Genomic DNA, 26396 nt, shown 5'->3' with positions numbered 1-26396 from the left:
GTGTACTTCCAGTCCAGTCCAGACCTGTACCCGGCCAACACAATGCCTCCCAGAGTGAATAGAAAAGAGAACTCACTGGCCGACCATCAGCCCAGTGTGGCAGTAGCCTTATACATGGAGCTCCTACTACATTAGTCATTTGGTGTTCTTTGAGGTAGAATTGGGTTGTATTTATACTATATATTCTGGGGATATTATACATGAGAGAAGTGTTTATCTTGTGGTGTGTTGTGACTGCAGTAAACCTGGACATGAGTGTGTGTATCCAGCCAGCTGCTGTAGCAGTTACAATAGCTGAATTAGGGAGCACAGGGACCTTGTGTTGTGGTATCATATATATATAAATGCCACTGCGTTTATCCTGACGCATTTTGAGGAGCATTATACAAGAAGCTGGCACTGGCATGTGAGGGACGAATACGTGTAGAAAATATGAGACGTTAGACAGCAAGCTGTGGGGAGCAGACACGCTCTTTCTACACACAAAGTTCTCATGTGTTTATAATTAGTAATATGTATCGTTAGTGGTACTCGTGCGCTATTATGTCGCACGTCTGACAGAGGCCCCTGCCGTCTCCTGTGTGAACTATTACTTCGAGAGATACGCTGTGTTTATATTATTCATCGTTCTCCTATTGGAAATGCGCAGTTCTCGTGCAAATGGCCATATAAACGCGGGGTACACTTGCTGCGAAACTGCCAAGCTGGGGTACTGGGTTAGACAGTTATTCGGACTCTAGCGAGTGAGAGGGGGTGTGGCTCAGTGGGCGGTTGTAGGCGTGGTTTCCTTGACAGCCGGAGCTGTTCCCGGCATGCCCTGGGGCTGGCGGGGTTGGTTCTAACGTATTTGAATGAGGAGCTCTGCGCTTTCGGCGCCATTTTCGAGTCATGACTCGACCGTACACTTTGGTAGGGAGCTGTGGCGGGTATGCGTGGAACTATAGACGGTGCGGCTGGGATGTTCGTGTCTCCCGAGGGGGTGGGGGGACAGGAGGACGAGGGGAGTGGAGATGGACGGGGAGTGGGAGGTGAGAGCCTCAAAAAACAACGCACAGTGATCGCTGTCAGCGGAGCAGCAGAAACAGGTAAGAGAGTGGAATAATCGCGCCGAGTTGTGCGGGGTAGTGAGAAAGCTTGTGTCTGTATAAGGGGCGGTGGAGGGAGCTATTGTATCTGCTCCGCGCACTTCAGGGGGGTGGGAGTGACGTGTTGGGCATCCTACACCTGCCGAGGAGTACAGGAAAAATCGGGAAAAAATATTAAAAAATCAGGGGAAGCCCCCCGAGTGGTTATTGGGGTGTTGGCGGGGTGTTCGGGTTCCAGTTTTTTGAATTTGTCAGTTTGAGCGGGACTGGGGGATGTGGGAGTTGGATAGTGGGTGGGATCTGTCATTAACATCCAAGAGAGGAGGGGAGAAGGGGGCTACTGTCACCTTCAGGAACCAACGGGAGGGCGCGGAATGGAGGGGGTACCCCCCCCCCCCAGCAGAACATAATGGAACGTCCAGGTCTGGATTTTTATTCTGCGTTATCTAGCGGCTGTATCCAGCTTTGTTTGCGCCTTCCAGTCTGTCACCTGCCCCACGAACGAGAAGTGACTCGTCCAGCTCCGAAGCCTGTACACATGTAAGGTCTACTTTCACTCTCGCACACACCCCCCTCTGCCTAATGGGGTGCCCCCTCTACCCCAGCATCGCTTATGGGATGTACCACTTTAAAACAGCTAAACTAGGGGTGCAAATTCCATTGTACTGAAGTGGTATCTCCTCCTTAAACTTCGAATGGGTTAAACCTTTCGAACGTCTATTAAGAGCATGCGTAAATCTGGCTACGCACATCTCTATTATAATGTAGTCCTAGAACTATATACACGTGTGTCTGTCCAGACTCACTCAAGCTGCAATCTCCTGCCTCTCAGGTATGTGTGTGTATAATAATAATAATATATAGGTTTGTGTATATAATCTAATGACATATATGGGCTTGTCTCTTCCTTGTCCTGTCTAACATGATCTGCTCCATTGTTGGCTCCTTTGCACATTAGGGCTATTTTATAATGCAGGCCAGTGCCATCTTGTTTCATACATAATAACTTTTTTTTTTTTTTTTTAAATTGTTATTCGAAAAGGACAGATTTGCGTCAAGTCAGCAACTTCAATATTATGTTACCCTCCCAATTCTGATTGGATCCAAATTTCCTATGTAGAAACGTTAGCCCTTCTTTTGCACAATTTTCTGTAAATTTGTGGCACTTAGGTTTTCCCCTCCACTTTTATTGTAGGGTTAATGGGACAGTTATAGCACATAATGTTATCACTTTTTATACACCACTTATGTACTTGACGTCTGCTGGGCAAATTTGATGTATTTGTCATTTAGGTGTAATACACAGTTAAAAAAAAAAAATTCCCTTTTATTCTTTTGTTATTCTCAACACCATGGTTGCTGTGGCTCATAGGTTGGCTGTTGCTTTCTGTACATTTGTTTGTGTCTTCGTTTATATAGATCATTATGATATATTTGTTCTGTGACCCAAATGGAGCTTAGTGTTCTCAGACACGGAGGACAGTGTATCCTTCCTCGTAAACTATTTCCCCCCTCACCCCTCTCATAGGATTGTCAGATTTTAACAGTTTAACATCATTTGGAGGTGTAAAATGACTGCATTCACCCTTTAAAAATACATTATTTGCTTCTTCTTTTTTCTTTACATTTGGACTGAAAGGAAAGTCGTAGTTTTCTTTTTCCTGCTTTGTGTATGTGGAGTCAGCTTGTGCCTTTTTATGCTCATGAATTAATTACATGTACATCTAATGCACAGGCTACAGTTTTCTGTTATTACTTAATTTAGTTGGGATTGTGTAGGTTGTTTTTTATTTTTCGAGTTTAGTCAGTGTTCATGAATGCAATTTGTCCCATGCTGAATTTTCTGAACATTGTTTCTTTTGCATTGTAAAAATATCTATCTATCTATCTTACTATCTATCTATCTATCTATCTATCTATCTATCTATCTATTGCAAAGATGCTCCTTACAGACGATAGATAGAGAGAGAGAGATATATAGATATGGATATAGATGGGTAGATAGATGGATATATAGGAGGGATATATAAGTGCTAGTGTAAGCACTCAATTCTTTGAGACAGAGGTGCACTCATTGTGTGTGCTGATCATATTTACATATCTATATCTCTATCTATATATCTCTATATATATATATATATATATATATATATATATATATATATATATATATCTCTATATATATATATCTCTATCTCTATCTCTATATATATATATATATATATATATATATATATAAATTTTTTTTTTTTATATATATATATTTTAAACAAGGTTACATGCCTGGGTGCAGGAGTCTGGAGATAATAAAATAATGCAATAAAGGCAGTTTTCATTGTAAGATATTGAGTAGCTGTTTTATAGAGCAGGACATTTATTTAGTAAGCTGCCAATTGAGATTGTCCATAAATCGGTGTTGGTGCAGGTGCATGGACTGTTAAATGTACCTTTTCAGATTGTGCCACACCTGCATCTGTATCCAGTATGTGATCCCTGTTGGTTATTGAGGGATACACGCTAGATAGAACTTTTGAACCTCACTAAACTTGTTCTATGTGGCACGGTGCTGTCTGCTCTGACTGCTGCTACGAGCCTGTTGTGTGTTTTGATGGGTGTGGTTAAGCTTAGATCTTCTGATCGGCTCCGCCGTGCAAGTTGCCACTGTGTAAAAGCTTTTTATTTAGCAGAAATATTGATTGAAATCCCTTTCAGTAAAGAAAAAAAGTTAAATATTTATTATAAATTGTAACTTGCCCCCCCCCCCTCCCAGCTCTTTTATCTATAAGAGCCCATACATGTGCCCTGCAAATCCAATAGTAAAGAATAAGTCTGATCAGTTTCACTTGTGATCTATCTGATTGATAGTGTCAAGTTTAAAGTTGTCATTTTTGTCTCCTGAAAAAGCAAGCTGGAGGGAATGGAAGGAGCCCCTGCAATGATTAGAATAGCGAGAGTGTTCTTAGACAAAATGAAACTGTGTATGGTGTAACAAATTAATCATCAGAGTTCTCTATTAGTAACACTTAAATTGCATAACTGTTGTGTGTATGCTCATGAGAATATTTAATATGACAGTCCTAAATGTAAAAGTGCATTTTGCAGTAGTAGTAGTAGTGGTGGTGTAGCTTAAGGTTTTAAAACCTACTAAAATATCCTCACTTGGGTCAGTAGTCTAAATTTACCAGCATATTTGGTTTTGCCATTACATTAGCTATGCAGAAAACTTGTTATTTTTGCTTTATTTCATTTAAATGTTTTTCTTTTTTTTTTGAATGCACTTAAGACTTGGAAGCATGATTTCTAATTGCTAGTAGTGTTGATATTAATTAGTTCTGAGAGATGCTGCTGCAGAATTAAGCCAAATGGCAATTCTGCTAAATACATAACCTGTTTTAATCAATATGTCCAGGTACTGTTGTCATTTATAGTATTCTTTTCTGACTTTTTGACTGGCTAAAAAGCTTCTTTAGTGCAATAATTTCATGTGATTTAACCCATTTGATGCCATTGGGGCCTATAATGCATTAGCATTGGATTCTGTAGCCCTTTCTTCTTTGAACAACTAACATTGTGTAAAGGTAGGAGGGCAGCCATAAGAATGATTTGGGCCTGTATTAAATACAATGTATTTATGCATCTTAGTTTTCTTTTTTTTTTTTCTTTAACCGTATACCAGAGGTCATTGTAGTTAATATTTATTTAACCAGCTAGCTAGTTTAGCTTAAAATGAATGTCCATGGCTGGATTTTTCCATCTGCCCATTCCGCTATAAGCTCCATTCTCTGCAGTGGTGCCTATTGTGAATGATTAGGAAAAATGCAAATTAACATTTGTCCATAATGTGTAATTCTTTTCTGTTTCTAATAACTTTGAAAAAATCTTGTTTCTTTTTTTCTTGGCGCACAAGAAAATAGCTTCTTAAATAAATAGATAGATATAGATATATATATATATATATATATATATATATATATATATATATATATATATATATATATATATATATATATATATATATATATAGTTTTCCACTAATATTCTTGTATTTGCCATTTGTTAATTTTTAAAGAATGCCATTTTATTTTTCCATTTTTCATTGGGTAATCTAATTTTATATAATGGGAGGGATGTTTATAAGCTGACTTCCCAGGTGTTTCCAATCAAATATGCTCGTGTAAGGGGGAAAAAGGTCACTGTTTGAAAGTCCAGTGTCCCGTCACCCCCCCCCCCCAGACAAAATGAGGGGTCAGCATGATGACCTACACCCATGTTCCTGGATCAACCCTGAATCCAGTTCTCTGAAATCTGCTGAGTGTCTTCATGCTATAATACATGGCACTTTTATTGCAGGCTTTGACCTTTAAATATATAAAGCAGGTTTTTGTGATGGAGGGGGGTGGGGTTGAATCTTACTGTTGTAGTTAAACTGCTTAAGCTGTTCACTTCATAAAGCTCAGGCTAACACATAGAACATGGGTGTGTATCAGTTCTGCTCAACTCTCTTGTAAAATTGTTAAAATTGTTGTATGTCTTAGTTGTTTACGTGTGTCCCCCCCCCCCTCAATTTCAGATATCTTGGGCGTCAACAAAAACTGAAACTGTTGAAGGGCATTGTCTCGGGGCTTCACAAAGCAATTCCTGCCAAGCTGACTTAACCTGTGAGTTCCAATGTCATATTTAATAGTTTGTGTTGTGATATCAGTGTGTGTTTTTAGATACTGCATCTAAAATACATTTAAATACATAATAAATAGGAAAAGCAGCTCTTAAAATTTATATACTATATACACGTCTGATACTTTAATGCTTTAACCCTTTGGTTTGAAATGAGACCCTGTTCTCAAGCATATACAGGTATGGGATCCATTATCCGGAGACCCATTATCCAGAAAGCTCCGAATTACTGAAAGGACGCCTCCCATAGACTCCATTATAATCAAATAATACAGATTTTTAAAAATTATTTCCTTTTTATCTGTAATAATAAAACTGTAGTTGATCCCAACTAAGATATAATTAATCCTTATTGGAACTAAAACCATAGGGTTTATTTAATATTTACTTGATTTTCTAGTAGACTTGAGGTATGTAGCTACAAATTTCGGAAAGATCCATTACCTGGAAAACCTCTGGTCCCGAGCATTCTGAATAATCTGTCCCATACCTGTATATGTGTGTATATTTATTTTATAATTTTTATGTCCGTTCATAGAATCTGAGCTCTTTTCTTGAGCCTATGAGTAAGTGCCCCAGTAGGCATGAAACGCGTTAGACGGTCACTTGTATGTCCTAATTATTTGAATTTTTAATTCTAATTCTGGTCTTTATGTCTGGAGAAAACTCACAACCTTTTGCTGTTCCAGATTTTTGCACCCATAGACTGGGGTGAACTGTGAGTATTTTTCTCCTTTCATTTAAATTGTTTTGGACGCTTTTTTTTTTTTTCTTTTTATGATTTATAATGGCATAGTGCACCAATTTCTTTAATGTTTGACTCTTTTCTTGAGAAATGCTGGTATAAACACACTTGAGAAACACCTGTGGACGTATTTTTATATGACCCAGTCAGTATGCTCAAAAAAAAAAAAAAAAAAAAAGTACATAGCACACTCTGTATAAAAGAAGTCAACATTTTACAAGCCCAAAATAAGTAAGTCAAGTCACTTGCCCTACGCGTTTTAGACCATAAATTCTGTATCCTTGTATCCTCAGGATACAAAATATACACAAAAAAAGAATCCTACATCTTTTTTGGCTTATAAAAATTAGTTTTTTTTATATACAGAGTGTGCTATACACTTTTTTTTGTTTTTTGAGTATTTATACAAAGGAGACTTTAATGGGCAGCCGCCTGCGTGATTATCACCTCACATTAATTGTTAGTTGTGTGCTCCTTCTGAGTGTTTTCCAGTCAGTATGCTGACAGAAATACTTGTACTTTGGACAGTGGCTTTCATCCCCTTTCCCTACAATGCCAATTGCATCTAAAATAAACTTGATTGTTACTTTCTTGCTAAACATCATCTATCCCATTTCCTGTTACAAGGTTTGCAAGCTGATACTCCCCAATATAAGCGGTGTAACAGATTTCTCAAAGCACTCTGATTTTCTTCCTTTATTTTTTACACATATAAAAGAGGTAAAATTGTCAACTTTTTTCTGTATCGTAATATTTCGTTTTTGAGGGGTATTTTTGCAAATTAGGTGGCAATCATACTTAGCACTTGTTTCTGAAAGAACCTTTTAAATTGTAAGCTCTAGACCTTGCATTGTCTTTGTGTATTTGTCAAGATTTGTATTTTAATTTTATATATACACTGGTATGGGACCTGTTATCCAGAATGTTTTGGACCTGGGGTTTTCTTGATAACAGACCCTTCTGTAATTTGGATATTCATACCTTGTGTACTAGAAATGTAAACATTAACCCCAATAGACTGGTTTTGCTTCCAATAAGAATTAATGATATCTTAGTTTGCATCATGTACACGGGACTGTTTTATTATTACAGAGAAAAAGAAAATCCTTTTTTTTTTTTTTTTTTTTTTCTTTAAATTTGGATAAAATGCAGTCTAATGGAGACAGTCTTTCTGTAATTCTGAGCTTTCTAGATAACGGGTTTCCAGATAATGGAACATTCAACATGTTCATTTGATATAGAGAGATATAGATATATATAATTATGAACTATACACGCTTACATTGTACAGCACCGTAAAATAAGCTGCCACTTTTTAAAAATATATTTAAAAAATGTTGATAGCCAGCCATTATGTTTAATTTATCTTTTTTAAATGTTCTCTAAATCACATTTGCATGCTGTTCTGTGCCAGGGAGCTTTTTCTGCATATAAGTGTGAACTTTCTAACTAAACGAGTGTACCTTTTGTTTCAATAGTTTATAAGTATAGGTACCCTTATCCAGAAACCCGATATCCAGAAAGCTCCGAATTACGGAATGGCTGTCTCCCATAGACCAAACGTAAAAATTTCCGCAGCTCTCTCGCCTTTCCTATGCCAATTCCTGCTTAGTGGTGCAGAACTCACACGTCAATCATTGAATTTCATTTTGCTGATGTCTCCCATAGACTCCATTTTATCCAAATAATCCAAATTTTTAAAAATGACTCCCTTTTTCTCTGTAATAATAAAACAGTAGCTTGTACTTGATCTCAACTGAGATATAATTAATCCTTATTGGAAGCAAAAACAGCCTATTGGGGTTATTTAATGTTTAAATGATTTTCTAATAGACTTAAATTACGGAAAGATCCGTTATCCGGAAAATCCCGGCATTCTGGATAAAAGGTCCCATACTTGTAGTATCTAAAATATCTCTTTAATTTCTCTGTTTCATATGCAGAAATTGCACTGTTGGTGATGGCTACGGTTTGAGAACCATTTCTAAAGGGTTGTGTGACTAGAGGTATGCTGGCTAGATGTGACTATTTGTATGCCCCCTAGAATTCCTCAAGGGTTCTGTACACTTTTATAATAATAGTAAAAAAAAAATGGCCTATGTTAGAAAAGGTCTAGAACTACTAAATTTCAATTTATTTATTTTGGGAGGGGGGGGGTTTCTTTTGTTAGGATAGTTAATTTTCTTATATATTTGTCACACAAGGCCTCTTGTTTTTTCTTCTTTTTTTCTTTTTGAGGGTCTTGGAGAGCAAAACACCTTTTTAAATGGACTGGATAAATTAGGCTTGATTTTTTTTTTTTTTTAGCCTGACATCTATCAATTGAAATCCTGTGAAACCCCTGGCACTGGTGATTTTTTTTTTTTTTTCTCTCTCTCTACAAATAAAATGCTCATTGAGGCAGTATTCAAGACCACAAATCACCCGTGCTGCTGTTTTTAGATCTGATCCCTAGTGAAGAGGAATATGAAGTAATTTGTGGCATTTTTCTTTTGCATTATATTCAACATAGAAGTGTCTGGTAGTACATTGGGAATTAAAGGGGTTGTTCATCTTTAAATTAACTTTTAGTATGATATTTAGCTTTTTATTCAGCAGCTCTCCAGTTTCAGTAATCTGGTTGCTAGGGTCCAAATTCCCCTAACAACCATGCACTGATTTGAATAAGAGACTGGAATATGAATAGGAGAGGCCTAAATAGAAAGACAAGTAATACAATTTAGCAATAACAGTACATAGGTAGCCTTATAGAATACATAAGCCCCTTTTGAAAGCCTTAAGAGCCAGCAGAAAAAGGCAAATAACTACAAAACTATAAAAAATAAAGTTGCTTAGAATTGTACAGTAGTTGGTAGAGCTAAAACGCTTTATATGGATAAGCTGAATTCAGGTTTAATTTGGGATTTGGCTAAATTACACCACTTTCTGTAGGTCTTGGATGGAAATTTCTCCTACTTATCAACTTGTTCCCATATGCTATAAACTGTGCTACGCATTCTACAAGAAATGTAGGAGCTAAAGCAATATATGGTGAGCCCAATTTTAAATATTAACCAGTGTTCTCTCTAAATTTAAAGGGGTTGGACACCTTTAAATTAACCTTTAGTAAAGAGCGATATTCTGAGACCAGTTGCTATTGGGTTTTCATTTTTTTTTTTGTCGCTTTTGAGTTATTCAGCTTTTTAATCAGAAGCTCTACCCTTTGCAGTTTCAGCTATCTGGTTGCTAGGGTCCAAATAATCTTAGCAACCATGCGTTGATTTAAATGAGACTGGAATATGAATAGGAGGGGGCCTGAATAGAAAGATGAGTAATCAAAAGTAGTATTAAAAATATATTTGTAGCTTTTCAGAGCATGTACTTTTGACTAGGGAATAGTCCGAATCCGATTCGAATTTGAAAACATTTTTCAAAAATTCGAATAGACAAATTTATCATGTACTGTCTCTTTAAAAATTCAACTTCAACCATTCGCCATCTAAAACCTGCCGATTTGCTGTTTAAGCCTATGGGAGACCTCCTAGAACCATTTGGAGTCAGTTTTTTTTGGGGGGGGACTTAGAATCGAATTCGTACAATTCGAATTCAGCCGAATACAGACCTATTTGATTGAAATATTCGAGCAAAAAAAAAAAACTTCGTCTTGGTCTTTTTGAATTTCGAAGTATTTTTCAATTTGAAATTCGAACCTTGATAAATATGCCCCTAAATGTTAACTTAAAGGAGAACCACCCGTTTAAGGTTGGTCTTGTGGAGAGTAAATGCTTCATGATTCTGTAGTGCCCTGTTAGTAACCTTGTTAGTGTTAAATTTGGTCTAAGCAAATGTTGAATAAAAAAGGGGAACAAAGCTAAAAATAATAATAAAAAAAAAAATGTTCGTGAAACACATCCTGGTAGTTTGACATTTTCATCTCTGTTGCTATTCCATCCTCAACCGAGTGACCTTAAAGGAACAGTAACACCATTAAATGAAAGTGGTTTGAAATAATGAAAATATAATGTACTGTTTCCCTGCATTGGTAACATTTGTGTGTTTACTTCAGAAACTCTACTACAGTTTATATAAACAAGCTACTGTGTAGCCATGGGGGCAGCCATTCAAAGCTGGAAAAGGAGAAAAGGCAGAGGATACACAGTAGAGAAAGTTCTGAAAAATCCCATTGTATACTACAGAGCTTATCTATTATCTACTGTGTATCCTGTGTTTATATAAACAAGCTACTGTGTAGCCAAACTATAGTTTGTATTTCCATAGCATACACATCCGTTTTACATTTCATTTATAACATTTATATTTCAGGTTGCACAATGGGGGGGCTGCACTTCCATAAAGTGGTTCCTTTCCAAAGTGGCACAATTCTTGACCAAGTGGTCCTTGGGTCCGGTTCTATAGTGGATGTTGGTCAATACCAGAAGTGGGCAGATCTGACATTTATTTACCAGTACACCATGCTAGCTGGTGCAGAGAAGGTGCAGTTTTATTGCACATTGTGCACTTCTATTAGTCTCTTTGCCCAAATGATCGGACCAATAGAAAGACTGCCATACTGTGTATAGACCCATGTACGCTCCCCATCCGTTTAGCCTTAAATAACGGAGTCACATTTTGGCCTGTGTGCTATGAAATGGGCAGGGGTTTGGCTGTTTTATAAAATAAACTTAAATAAGATAATGTTTCAGACTTTTAAAATGGTGCATTATAACATTTACCTTTTTGTATTATATAGAATATATAGAATATAGAAATTTTGTAGAATTACGGGACCTACATCACCAGTTTTTTTTTTTTGAGATAATAAAACAGTACCTTGTACTTGAACCCAAGCAGCATGAATCTATATGGGTAGCAAAGCATCCCTATTTGGTTTATTTGATGTTTATATTTTTTGTAGCAGACAAAGTATGGTGAGCCAACTACAGAAAGATCCATTATCTGCAAAACCCCTGTAATAGATCACATGTCTGTAATACTAAGGATGTCCCAAGAATGCTGAATGCAGCAGCCTTTGTTTTCACTGCTGAGGATTCTTACAGGGAATTACTGCACATTACATTCCAAGCAGTTATTTATTGCTCATGTGCTTTGCCTCCTAGGGGCAATTTGACACATGCAGGGGGCTAAACACCCACAGAAAAGCTGTAGAATATTCCGAAACTGCTGTTCAGTTCATCATTTTGTTGCTCTTATTTTTCTGCAGTGGGTGTATTTTATGCAAGTGTGCTGCTTAGGGGGTTAGGGGGTAATATTTTGTGCTACAAACTCCATTCAGATTACACTTATTTGTTATTACATTCTCCTGAAAATTTGGTTTGCACGAAAAAAAACAAACAAACAGATTTTCACAATTTTTTGGGGATTTTTCCATTCGACTTTTATGATTTTTTCAGATTTTTCCATACCATTTCACAATTTTTTCGGAATTTTCACCTGAAAACTTCAGGGTATTGCAAGAAACCCAGAGCACATCAAAAAAAATCATTGGGACTTCTCCCATTGACTTATATACAACCTTGACAGGTCTGAGATGCCAGATTTTCAGATTCTGACTTTTCCATCCTCGGGGTTTAATAAATTCGGAAAAATTCGTGATTTTTTTTAAAAGTCACATTTTATTTAATAAATAAATAAATAATAATAATCAAAAAATTTTCGTAATTTTTGCATTCTGAGCTTAGTAAATAACCCCCTTAGTGTCACCTTATATTAATATTATTTTAAGACACTTGCTTGGCACAAAATAAACTGTATAAAAATATAAGCTAATGTTTATAAAAATGTAAAATAGATTGCTCTTTATAATTGGGATGAGTGAATTGGAAATTATAAGCTAATGTTTATTAAAAAAAATTTACAATAGATTGCTCTTTAAAATTGGGATGAGTGAATTAGAATGTGCTAAAAATGTTGCATTGTTTTAAAATAAAAGCACGATTATTCTGTAAAATGTATTTATTCCTACTTAAAAAATTGACTTTTGTAGATTAATTTATAGCCTATTCCACTGTTGGAGGAGTTAGGTGAGGGAGTGTTGTTTTTCAGTTGTACTGAATGTGACTATTGTTTTTATAGCTAAATACACATTTAAAAAAATCAATAATGAATGCTTAGCATAAACATGTATATTTATTTATCTTTTTAAATTGTGCTTCATTTATTTCACCCAATTAGCCAAATATAAAATCAGACTTTAAAAATCACGAATTTTTCTGAATTTATTAAAACTCTTGAGGATGGAAAAATCAGAATCTGAAAATCCGGCATATCAGACCTGTCGAGGTTGCATATGAGTCAATGGTAGAAGTCCCAATGATTTTTTGATGTGCGCTGGGTTTCTTCAAATACCCTGAAGTTTTCGGGTGAATATTCTGGGAAAATCGGATGAAGAAAATCTTGATGTTTTCCCACAAAGCAAATTTTCGGGAAATGTAATCATAAATAAGTGTAAAAAACCCGAGCGGATTTGATCGTAGTTTATAGCAGAAAATATTGAGATAAATTCGGACATTGATAAATAACCCCCCAAGAGTTACCATACAACTTCCATCCTCCTGACCTGCCATTGGATATACTGAAGATTTCTTGCAAGTGTATTGGTATGCAAGTAGGAAATGGATTATATATTAGAAGTGACTGGCAATGACACCCCCAGATATATTTATCATCAAGCCCAAAGTTCCTAGGAAATCTAAAACTTAATTGCTCATTTGCTGGTGACAGTTGGAAGCCTGCTGTTTTACATGTTATCCCTTTATTATCATAGAGCAATGAAGGGGTTAAAGTTTATAAATGAAATAAATAAAGTAAGTGTTGTCCATGATTCCCTGCCACCCCTATCATTCAAGTTCTTCACTTTCTGCCCCCACAGTCCTTTGATAAAAGTATAATAGGGATCACTGGCTCATGGTTCTGTTGGCCTTGCCTCCATGTATAAAGCAAGCTTTACATTAAAGTCAGACCGTTGGGCTAAAATGAATTAAGAACCTATACCTGTAATGGTTAACATAACTCTGCTGCAGTATCAACACAAGTGCCTTCGATAGTGTATAGTGGACTGTAACCACACCCAGGTTGAACACGGTTAAACACTGTCTGCTTGCCGTAATATAGCCCTGTTTTTTAGAATGCTATTAAATATTCCCTCAGAGCTTGTTTAGGAAGGGAAAGCTTCGGGTGCTGGGAATCTTTTTTTACTATTTAATTGCTTTACGACTGTCTGACAATAAATACCCGCTATTTCTCAGTTATATTGGCAATTGCATGGTAAGGTCAGGAGCAGTTTCCTGCATTGTAGAACACATTAAATAAAAATGTTGTTTGCTTTCCTACGAAAGTTGCTTAGTAGTGCCTAGTATTTCAGCTTTGGTTTTTCCTTAACCCTTTTGCAACTGCTTTCCTGTTTCATCAGATTGCACACACACACTTAAAAAAATAAATGTGTGTATATATGTGTATGTGTGTATATATATATATATATATATATATATATATATATATATATATATATATATATATATTTATTTATATGGGACCTATAGATGTGATATAGCTGAAAGATGATGCAAGTTGCCATCACCCTCCCTTAAAAAGCATGATACTAAACAAAAAGTTAACTCTGCAAGAGCAAACTGTCTTTTATTGTTCCAAACAGTAAATTTTATGTAATTATTTGTACAGGTTTAAAAGATGGATGTGTGTGTATGTGTGTATATATATATATATATATATATATATATATATATATATATATATATATATATGTGTGTGTATATATATATATATATATATATATGTGTGTGTATATATGTGTGTGTGTATATATATATATATGTGTGTATATATCTCTCTCTCTCTCTCTCTCTCTCTCTCTCTCTCTCTCTCTCTCTCTCTCTCTCTCTCTCTCTCTCTCTCTCTCTCTCTCTCTCTCTCTCTCTCTCTCTCTCTCTCTCTCTCTCTCTCTCTCTCTCTCTCTCTCTCTCTCTCTCTCTCTCTCTCTCTCTCTCTCTCTCTCTCTCTCTCTCTCTCTCTCTCTCTCTCTCTCTCTCTCTCTCTCTCTCTCTCTCTATATATATATATATATATATATATATATATATATATATATATATATATTCTCTCCATCAATAACGATCAGTGTATATATATATATATATATATATGTGTGTGTGTTTCCAGACCAGCACTCCCTTTAGTAAAAAAAACAATATTTTTATTGTTGCATAGTATCAATATCCAACGTTTCGGTGCCCATTGGGGGATCCTTTTTTTTTTTTTTTTTTTATACTAAAGGGAATGCTGGTCTGGAAAATATTGGTGTATACAAGATTACCGTGCACCCCTCCTATCTAAATTAGCCTTGGAGTGCGGATACTCATCAGAAAGAGAGATATATAGATAGAGATATAGAGAGCGAGATAGATATATAATCTCCAGTGAATCAGGCTTAGAAATGAGTGAGGCAAGCAGTGGATAGAGATATAGATCGATATAAGATAGATATGCTAGATATTTTTTATATATATATCTATATATCTCTATATAGAGATAGATATAGATAGATAGATATATGTATCCATCCAGTGAATCGGGCATAGATATTAGGGAGGCAGTATTGGTTTATAGAGAACAGTGTATAGTATAAAAGGGTATTTAAAACTGGTCTGTCTCTTTAAGTGGCATGGGTCAGCTGACACATTGTATACACCCTCCTTATTATAAAGGTGTCATGGCTGCTCTTACCTTCTTACAAGGGGCATTAAATGAGACCTGTCAGATACCTCCCTGTTTTCACTCTTTATGTAATAATGCAAGCCTTGTCCTGTGGCAGGTGGGAGATGAACATTGCCTGAAATCCTCTTTAACTGTGAATTGTATGTGGGATATAGAAATTAGGTCTTTTAGATACTTTATAAAAAGTGTTCAAAAGAAAAGAATGGTAAAGTTGTAATGAATTAGCTTTTTATCATTTTTACTAAATCATTGTCCTCAAGGAAGTTTTCATAATAATCTGTTTCCACTTTCTAATGTATTTGCTTCTGAACAAATAAGTTGTGATGAATGTGTTTATTTTTGTTTGGCACACTATTGCAGCAAAGTAACGGCAGATATAAATGTTAAAACACTGTTATTCCTGCTTTAACATGTTACATCCCAAATGATTGTGTTGTGAGGCTCTTCCAGCAGAGTGTGAGCAGTGTATTCCAAAGCTCACTTTGTTTATTTCTCTCTTCCTTTTCTTCCCTCCCTTTGCACACAGGAAATGCATCGTATGCTAATATCCATTTTAGGAAACCTTCTTCCTAATTTTTTTTTTTAAATAGAACTCTTAATATATTACAAGGCACTGTGAGACTCTTAACTATTGCTGCGTGTATTGAAGCTGAACTGGAAACTGCATTTCTACCCCATCATTTACTTCTCTCTTATTCCCTCTACAACTCTAATTATAAGAGCACACGTTCTTGTCTGAAAGGCTGACTTTATGATGTCTCTGCTTTAAAAGCTTGTGTCATAGCTCGCAACACAGTATTGAGTTTGCTGTAAAAGTGAGGAGACAGGCATGTAACACCTTCATGCTCTAGCATTAAGCTCTTTCACAGTTTTAAACCGGTTTAAGGCTGAACACGATTGCCAAAAATACTTCCAAATTCTCAAGCCTAATAATCAAATTGGCTGTTTTTACAGTGTGAGTTTGTGTATACGGTATATATACTACAGCTGGTGATCATTTCAGTCCCATTAACCCCTTCTTTCCTGAAATGACCCAGTTATACACGGCACCTTCTCATTAAAAAAGCCATCTGTGTGTGTGTCCGTTCTGCCTCAATCCAAAAACACGTGAACTATTTCGTTTCCACATTGTATGACAGCTGTCAAAATGACATTTTTATAGTTCCAGTCTGCAAGAAGATGGGAATATTCTGAAAGGACTAGTTATAACCAAATATGAACATTTCATTTAGAAGTGACTATTGTGTTTTTTATACTGTACAAGTAAAATTATACACACATACATTTTTGTGTTTCGTTTGTTTAAAGAAAAAACTAAATTCTAGGTTAATTTAACTTCCAGGTAATGATGGCCCTAAAATCTTGCAGTGTGACGGTGGGTGTCCTGAGGTCTGTCACTGAGACTTGTAGAATAAGTCAAAAGTCTTGTAACACCCTCACACAAAAAAAAAAAAAAAAAAGAAATTGGTTTATTAAAGGAAAACTATACCCCCAAAATGAACACTTAAGGAACAGATAGTTTACATCATATTAATTGGTGTATTAAAGAATCTCTCTCTCTCTCTCTCTCTCTCTCTCTCTCTCTCTCTCTCTCTCTCTCTCTCTCTCTCTCTCTCTCTCTCTCTCTCTCTCTCTCTCTCTCTCTCTCTCTCTCTCTCTCTCTCTCTCTCTCTCTCTCTCTCTCTCTCTCTCTCTCTCTCTCTCTCTCTCTCTCTCTCTCTCTCTCCCTCTCTCCCTCTCTCCCTCTCTCCCTCTCTCCCTCCCTTAAGTCTACTAGAAAATCGTATTATTTGGGTAAAATGGAGTCTATAGGAGATGGCCTTTCTGTAATCCGGTGCTTTCTGGATAACTGGTTTCCTGATAACTGATCCCATACCTGTATTTATTTTATGGTGCAGTCTTTTTTTTTTTTTTTTTTTTTTTTTTTTCTTCTCAAATCTTTATTCAGGGGCGTAACTATAGAGGAAGCAGACCCTGCGGCTGCTGGGGGGCCCCAGGAGGTATAGGGGCCCCATGAGGCCCTAATTGGTATACAATTTCAATAAATGTTGGTAAAATATGTCCATCTCTAGACATTTTGGGGGCCTAAAAAATAATTTGCTGTGGGGCCCAGTAACATCTAGTTACACCACTGTCTTTATTTATTATTATTATTAAATATTAATTGAGATCAGTGACTTTTTACATATAGAAGGGCCTATGTTAACATTTGTGTGCATATTTATAAAGAGATAAGACCATTTTCAAAATTCTATAAATTATAAGTAAATACTCTCAAGTACAAGGCTTGTTTAGCAATGTGCAACATGCAATTAAGTCATCTTGTCCTTTCTGTGAGCATTTCTGCATTAGAAAAGCCTCGCATGCATGCAACACGTGAGTTCAACATGTGCATGATTTATTAATGCAGATGCAATTTAACACCCGTGTTGTTAGATTGGGCCATATTGTGACACATGCACTTATGCGAGTTTTCAATAATTCTGAATGTTTTGTAACATATTAGACATTTTGAAATTGTATTGGTACCTCAGGGAGTTGAAATTGTCTGCTTTCTGCTCCTTTATTCATTTGTGAGATTTCTCTTACAGACCTGAGATTTTCTGGATAATGGATCTTTCTGTAATTTGGATCGTCATACCTTGTTTACTAGAAAATAATTTAAACACTGGATAACGGGTTTCTGGATAACTGATCTTTTTTTTTTAATCTGTGTTTGTGTACGGATGGTTTTTAATGAATATTGTGGGGTAGAAGAGGTTTTTACCACCAAAGTAGATTTAACACCGGTATTTAATTTTTTAAATGATCTGCCCATTTGGATTGTTTTAATAAAACAACTAATAAATTGGTAAATTAATAAATTACAATTAAGCTATAAATCCATTTGTACTTTTCTGCTACGGTGTGTTCTATATCATTAGTAGTTGGCAGCATTTTGGAAAGAGCAAGCCTGATCTTTATATTACTTTAACTACTCGCTCATAATGCATGTTTATACATTAAAAACAAAAGTTGTTAAACGCTACTATGGCAAGAATTAAGAGGTTTTGTTTTTAACATGCAAATGTTCATTTGTAGCTGTAATATACAAATCAGATTTGCTGTCTTGCAAAATACTCAGCTTTGTGGCTGCATGAAATGCATCGTGTCCCAGCTGGAGACACACAGCTGCTTAATCTTATCTGTTGAATTTTTCATTTTTTTTTCTAATCTAAATTTTTTTTTTTTAAGTAAATATTTGTTTGTGAAAAATAATTGGATCTTTTTCATACATACACTCCCTGCTGCAAAACATAAATAAGGATTGTCTATAAATCCACATAAAGTATTTAAAGTTGTTTTGTGGTCCCACCTATAAATTATGCATAATACATTTTCCTGATTTTACATTTTCCTGGATTTTACAATTTTTTTTTCTGATCCCCTGAAAAACGTAAAATGGGGGTTCTACTGTATATTAAAGGCAGGTGTCCTATATACCAACTTCTTAGAGCAGACTGAAGACAACAGTGACTTCATGTTAGGCAGAGACACACGGGGAGAGACGTTGCCCAGCAACAAATCGCCTCTTCTTCGGGCGACTCCCCGCAATGCCTTCCCGCTGGCTAGAATCTAAATCGTCAGCACGTTGGCACTCATCTCGCGGGCGATTTAGATTCTAGCCGGCGGGAAGGCATTGCGGGGGAGATAAGTCGGGCGACTTCAGAAAACAAAGCGCTCAGAGTTCCATCCCGCGGGCGATTTCGATTTAAGCCAGCAGGAAGGCATTGCGGGGTGATTAGTCGTCCAAAGAATAGGCAATTTGTCGCTGTGCAACTAAATCTCCCCGAATCTCCACGTGTGTCTCTGCCCTAAAAGGAACAGTGGACACCAAAAAATAAAGTGTTTTAAAGGAATGACAATGTAACTTACTGTTGCTATTCACTGGCAAACGTGGGGTGTTTGCTTCAGAAATCAAGCTATCTGTAGCCATGGGGGCAGCCATTCAAACACAGGATACACAGTAGATAACCGATAAGTTCATATAAATTATAGTAGAGTTTCTGAAGCAAACACACCAGTTTTACCAGTGCAGCACAACAGGACGTTATTTTTTAATTACTTTAAAACACTTTTTATTTTTATTTTTTTGGGTGTTGCTGTTCGTTTAAAGGGGCCATAATCCCATCCATAAGCTTTATGCTCTTTCGAGCACTTTTGCAATTTGTTGTGTTTTTTTTCTTTTTTAATTCATTATATCAGCAGTGTTATACTGCTCATATAAATATGTAACAGGAGCACCCCCTGTTGTCTAGTCCTGGTGAGGAAAAAAATGACTTAATGTAACAGGAGTGATCGAACGGACCAGATAATGCTCAGAAGACCCTACAGTACATTAAAGTAATAGTAACACCAAAAAATGAAAAGGTCCTAAAGTAATCAAAATATAATGTACTGATGTGCAGCACTAGAAAAACGGCTGTGTTTGCTTCAGAAACACTACAAAAGTTTATACAAACAAGCTGCTGTGTAGCAATGGGGGCAGCCATTCAAGAGCAGGACACATGGTAGATTACAGATAAATTATGAAGAATCCCATTGTATACTACAAAACTTATCTGTTACTATATCTTATGGATATCATGTGCCTTTTTAACTTTTCCAGCTTGAATGGCTGCCCCCTTGGATACACCGCAGCTTGTTTATATAAGCTTCAGAAACACGCCAATTTTACACAACACTACATTATATTTTCATTTTTTTGTGGTTACTGTTCCTTTTAAGGTTTTGTCATTTTGCTGAATTTTTTTCTTAGTTTACTTCTTTGTAAAAACTGTTAATGTGAATTGTAAAAAAACAATCCTATATTGCATTAGTTGTAAGAAGAACACTCAGCAATTTTACATAGTTATTTGGGTGGGTTGATGTCCTTTTTTTTAATGTGTTTGCTTGTCAGATCTCCTACTCATACAACATTTGCAACACGTTTTTAGACTGTTCTCTACAGTGTATTATATGAAAAGTTTAGAATACCTGTTATCCTTAACAGTTTGTTGACAGTTTGTTGGTGCATTTCAGTGTGTTTAAAGGAAAACTATACCCCCAAAATGAATACTTGAGCAACAGATCATTTATATCAAATTAAGTGGCATATTAAAGAATCTTGTTATACTGATAAATATTTAAGTAAAAATTGCCCTTTTACATCTCTTGCCTTGAACCACCATTTAGTGATGGTCTGTGTGCTGCCTCAGAGATCACCTGACCAGAAATACTGCAGCTCTAACTGTAACAGGAAGAAGTGTGGAAGCAAAAGACAGAACTCTGTTAATTGGCTCATGTGACCTAAAATATATGGTTTGTTTATGTGCAACTTGAATCCTATGATCCCAGGGGCGGCCCTTATTTTTTTTTTTAAAATCGCAATTTTCTATTTATGACTCAATGACACATACTACTAAAAAAGTTTATTATAAAAATGGTTTATTTACATGAAGCAGGGTTTTACATATGAGCTGTTTTATGTAATATCTTTTTATAGAGACCTACATTGTTTGAAGGGTATAGTTTTCCTTTAATACATGAATCCTCTGACCAGTGGCAGAATTTATAGCTGTTACTGATGTTCTGTTGCTCAGCACACCTCCCACCACCTAATCTCTGTTGGAGGACAAGTGAATAGACAAGCAGTCTGTCAATACAAGAACTGTGTGCATGTCTTATGTAACTTATCATACGCTCATCTTATTCTCTTCAATACAGTAACCACATTATCTGCCTCTAACTATTAATAATTCCATGCACTTTACTAGAGTGTTGTAGTAGTTTGGTTTTGAGTCAGTACAAGCTTTCACAGATAATGACCCGTGTGCATGTTATCTTGTTTTTGTTTCTTTTTATGTAATACATATAAAGACATGGATTACATTAAAGGTCATTTTAAACAACAACAAAAGTAAGAATAAATAAAATCTACCATCTAGATGCATGCAAAGTATAGACCGTTAAAGCTTAAAGGACAACTAACACACAACAATTAAATATGGCTGGTAATGACACTTTATAACCTGAACAGGTTCATCTGTGCGTCGCAGTGCCAGATATGTTAATAATGCTCATTGATGCAGACTGCATTGGCTTATAAGCTGCTATGTAATGTGTGTGTATGTGTGTGTGTGTATATATATATATATATATATATATATATATATATATATATATATATATATATATATATATATATATATATATATATATATATATATATATATATATATATATATATATATATATATATATATATATATATATATATATATATATATATATATATATATATATATATATATATATATTGTGTGTATATATTATTATGCTAGAAAGCTCTGCATTACAGCAAGACCATCTCCCAAAATGCAGTTTAAAGAGATACTGGCATCAGAAAATAAAATTATCTATCATAACATTGTCTTTGAATGGTATTGATAATTTTGCCGTAAATGTATTTGCCTGATGCTTTTACATTACCTTTCTTACTACCCTGTACCTCTATGAGGGGGCTTCGATAGAATTCGAAACTCTGACAGGTTAAAGGACTAGTAACATCAAAAAAAATTCGTTGGTATACCAGGAAAAAAAGATCACCAAGACTAGTTAAACTTTAAAATCGCAGTGTTCTTATTAAGAAATAAGTTACCGAAACTCCACTTGTGCTCCTCTTCAGAAAAGACGATCCATCCTCCCTGCCTTCCGTATAGGAAATAGCCAGGGAGTAGAAATCGAGTGCTGCACGATGGATCGTCACTGTGTTGCCTTTTCTGAAGAGGAGCGCAAGCGGAGTTTCGTTAAGTTATTTCTTAATAAAGGCTGTGCGATTTTAAAGTTTAATTAGTCTTGGTGTTTATTTTTTTTCTGGTATACTAACGGATTTTTTTTTAAATTTTTTTTTGATGTTACTGGTCCTTTAAGACGGGTTGAGGGTCAGGTTTAGGAACTTTATGTAATAATCACTTACAGAATCAGCCCTATGAGCGAAAAATGATCAACATGACATAGGTAATTTTTACTGTAGGTTAATATTTTAAAAATAAAATTTGTGTTCGTATCACTATAAGCAAACAACCCCCATTTCTATCTGCAATAAGGAAAGTGTGTAAAATACATGACTCCATATTGGTGACAAAACATATTTAATGTTTACTTTTTTTCATTGTTTTTACTTAAGGTATGGTGATCCAAAGTAAGAGGGGGGGGGGCCCTAAAACATTCCAGATAATGGATCCTAGTTTTCTCTCCATGTACACTTTTGAGCACACATCCATATGCAACATGTCTACACACACGGTTTCCCTTTCTTTGGTTTGTTTTTGTATCTTTATTGCGCAAAGTTTTTTTTTCTGCAGCATGACTGGTACATTAGATATTTATCACACTGTCTTGTTTTCTTTTTAATTGTATTGATTTTTGTAATTTTATTGTATTTTTAATCCTGCACAGTTGATCAATACCTGTAAAGTTGGAATCCTGCAGTGTGACAAGTTACAAGGTACTGGTCACACTAGGGAAGCAGTGGGATGTGCTAGAATCACCCTAAACTAATAAAATAAGTATTTCATTGATCTGATTGATTTTATTTTTAAATCTGTGGGAAGGAAAGGGCCAGAAGCAAAAATGCAATGCCTGCACTGCTGTATGGTATGTAATCATGCATCTGTAAATAAAATAATCTCCGGCAATTGTTCACATAAAACTTGATTTTTAAATTTTGTATAATTTTTCACAAATTTCATAAAGTAGTTTAAAAAGATATATATCAATTTGTCATGCAAAAAACTTGCTGTAAGGGGCTCTTTGTTTATAGGAAGTGTCAGCCATGAAAATTCATATTCACTATTTAAAGTTTTCCCCAGTGTTGTGGGTTTATTTTTATTTATTTAATTTTTTTCAATGAACTTTCCTGATTTTACACCATTTTTTTCCTGGTCCCATGAAATTGTAAAATGAGGGTTCTGCTCTATTTAAATTATTTTTTCTATGTGCTACTGTAATCCTATAGATACTACACAGAAGGCCCCCTGACATTCATATTTAGGATATTTATATTCGTACCTAATGTCATGTTGGAAATAAGATGCTGAAAATGGCAAGTTTGTTGTGATTTTCAGAAGTTTTATAAATGATAATTTTAGCAAAGCTTTGCAGTTTGGTGTAATATATACCCATTTTAAATCCCTACAAATGTGTAGTTTTATGCAATACATGTGAACTTACTGTTGTGGGTATTTTGTCTTTTCACTCTAAAATATGTATTTCTGATGAGCGCTTTTAAAATTCTGTGTTGTAATGCTATGGGTTTTTGATAAGTGGGGAATCTCCATACGCTAAATATTGAGAGGCACATTTATCAAAGGTTGAATTTTGGATTTGCGTGTTTTTTATTTTTTAAACTCCCATGAACTCGAAATTTGACCAATCGAAATTTACTATAAAAATCGAATGTTTTAAACTCTGGTGAATAGGATTGACCCGAAAACCTGAATTGATTTTGATTTGAATTTTAAAAACTCAATTTAATCGACTCGAATGTCAGGAAGGCTGCAAACAAGTATGTCTCCCATTGACTTAAACAGCAATTTGGTAGGTTTTAGGTGGCAAATAGTCTAATTGGAGTTCTTAAAGGGCCAGAGTATGATAAATCTCGAAATTCGAAATTTTTTGAAAAACTCAAATCTAATTTGAATCACTCCCTAATTGAATTTGACAGTTTTGTCCATAACAAAAACTCATTTTCAATTCAACCCTTGTTAATCTGCCCCTTAGTGTAGGCATTCTTGCACACATGGGGTTTTCCATAGATAGATATATAGATATAGATATAGATATCTAGATATAGATATAGATATAGATATAGATATAGATATAGATATAGATATAGATATAGATATAGATATAGATATAGATATAGATATAGATATAGATATAGATATATATATATATATATATATATATATATATATATTATATATATATATATATATATATATATATATATATCTCTCTCCATGTATATTTAAGAAATATAATTAAAAATAGATTGTTATATTTTATGACAACTGAATTCTGAAATGTGCGTGTGTAATTTCCAGGGATTAGAAAATCAAAGTGAATGGGACAATGTCTCTGATTGATAATGCTGTTCAGATATGTTTTTTTTTTTTTTTTCCTGGATTACATAATTTCCCTGTAAAGTCAGGCTAAAAAAATTCTGGAACAAATTTGAATGCATCCCAGCCCTCCCTGCAGGATTTGCATGAATCATTTGGGCTGTATATGTGCCACTCATCACCATAACAACTAATCAAGTAGTAGCATTTACTAATCGCCCCTCTGAATGTAAACATATTAGTTGCTATTGGTCACGGCCATTTTTACTGCATAAGGGGTTCATGTTCAGCTAAGCATGAAAGCTGTCCACTAGTGATGTGCGGGTCGGGTTTTACCGACTCTAACCTGCCCTCCCTCCACCCGCGACTTCAAGGTTCCTTTTATAGCCCCGTTCTGACCCACCGATGTCACAAAAAGGGGCGGGGCGATAAGGCGCGCGTGCAAGGTGGCGGGGGGGAGAGCAGGACTAAGAGCTCAACCCGGACCCGCCCCCAACCAGAGGTGCGAGGTTGGCCCGAACCCGTCTGACCCGCAGATATTCGGCCGGCCCGCTCATCACTACTGTCCACTGTTTTAAAATCAATGGGACTTTTAGGATCATGGCAAATATGGAGTTCTTGTCCACCAGCCTATGGGCATCACTGTTCTTGAAGTGGGTTTTGCATCACGATGCTGGTTTTGTATAACGTGTAGTCCTTTGTGTTTCTTAGTTCAGTTATAACTTCTGGCCTATACACAGCATTTACAAACAGAACTTTGGCAAAATATGCAGCTGCTTAGTATTTTAATTTCACCAACATTCACAGAGGACAAACGGCCTTCTCTGAGAACATCAGGACAGCATTCTGATGTCAAATCAGGGAAAAGTAACCATTATAAATTGGAGGGATCACAAAAAGATGCAGGAAAACTTAAAATCAGGGTCTGTAAAATAAATGTTTCCCTGTTACTTGGTTCTGAATTAAAATATGGACACTAGAGGGCACTGCTTTGTTAGTCTATAGATAAGAAATTATATTTTTATCAGCTAAATATGCAGGCTTTCTGGATAGATTGTGTGGCCATATGCAAAAATGTTTTACTAAATATTAACAGATAAATCAAATTTAAACCCTTTAAAAAAAAAATTTTTTAAAAAAACTCTGCCGATTAAAAAAAAAAGTGTGTGTGCACGTATCTGTTTTCTTGTGTGTGGTGATTAATTGTATTTATTTTTTTATCTCTAGGCCACTGAAAGACAATGTGGTTAAATGACCTTGAAGTAAAGTAGCAGCACATAATGGTTTGTGGGTTACACAGAGGTGCAGGCCATACTGTGCTGCCGCCAAAACACAAGGCTTTCCTCCCCTCAAGTGGACGCCATTTCTAAGAGAATTATCCGTGTGTTGTCGCCAGCAGTCCTTTAGCAGCACGTAAATATTGGAGTTGAAATGGTCCCAATATTAACTGTGCTGCTAGAGTAAAGCTGGTCCATCTCAAGGATCAGAACCGGCTGCTGTGGCCCCCAACTTGTTGTTCCAATGCAAATCTCCTCCTATTCATAGCTGTGTATTATACTTCAAGGAAAACTACCCCCAAAATGAATACTTAAGCAACAGACCGTTTATATCATATTAAGTGACATATTAAATTTATTTTAGTAAACTGGTATATATATTTAAGTAAATATTGCCCTTTTACATCTCTTGCCTTGAACCACCATTTAGTGATGTCTGTGTGCTGTCTCAGAGATCACCTGACCAGAAATACTGCAGCTCTAACTGTAACGAAAGAAGTGTGGAAGCAAAAGACAGAACTCTCTCTGTTAATTGGCTCATGTGACCTAACATGTATGGTTTGTTGGTATGTTTGTGTGCACTGTGCATCGTGCGATCCCAGGGGACGGCCCTTATTTTTTTTAAAATGCCAATTTTCTATTTATGATTACCCAATGGCACATACTACTAAAAAAGTATATTATTATGAAAATGGCTTATTTACATGAAGCAGGATTTTACATATGAGCTGTTTTATGC

At 35.6% G+C, this 26396-nt stretch overlaps 1 long non-coding RNA gene across 1 annotated transcript; it reads left to right on the top strand.

Annotated features, from left to right (window-relative positions):
* The first annotated feature begins 528 nt into the window (after positions 1–528).
* Positions 529–26075, top strand: LOC108709923. The gene is made up of 3 exons (XR_001934714.2): positions 529–1085; positions 5656–5743; positions 25608–26075. It is a non-coding gene; the product is annotated as an uncharacterized LOC108709923 (long non-coding RNA).
* Positions 26076–26396: the final 321 nt, after the last annotated feature.

The sequence above is a fragment of the Xenopus laevis genome, chromosome 2S (assembly GCF_017654675.1).
Source record: "Xenopus laevis strain J_2021 chromosome 2S, Xenopus_laevis_v10.1, whole genome shotgun sequence".
In the NCBI taxonomy this organism is placed as follows: Eukaryota; Metazoa; Chordata; class Amphibia; order Anura; family Pipidae; genus Xenopus; species Xenopus laevis.
This window is presented reverse-complemented; position numbering and strand designations above follow the sequence as displayed.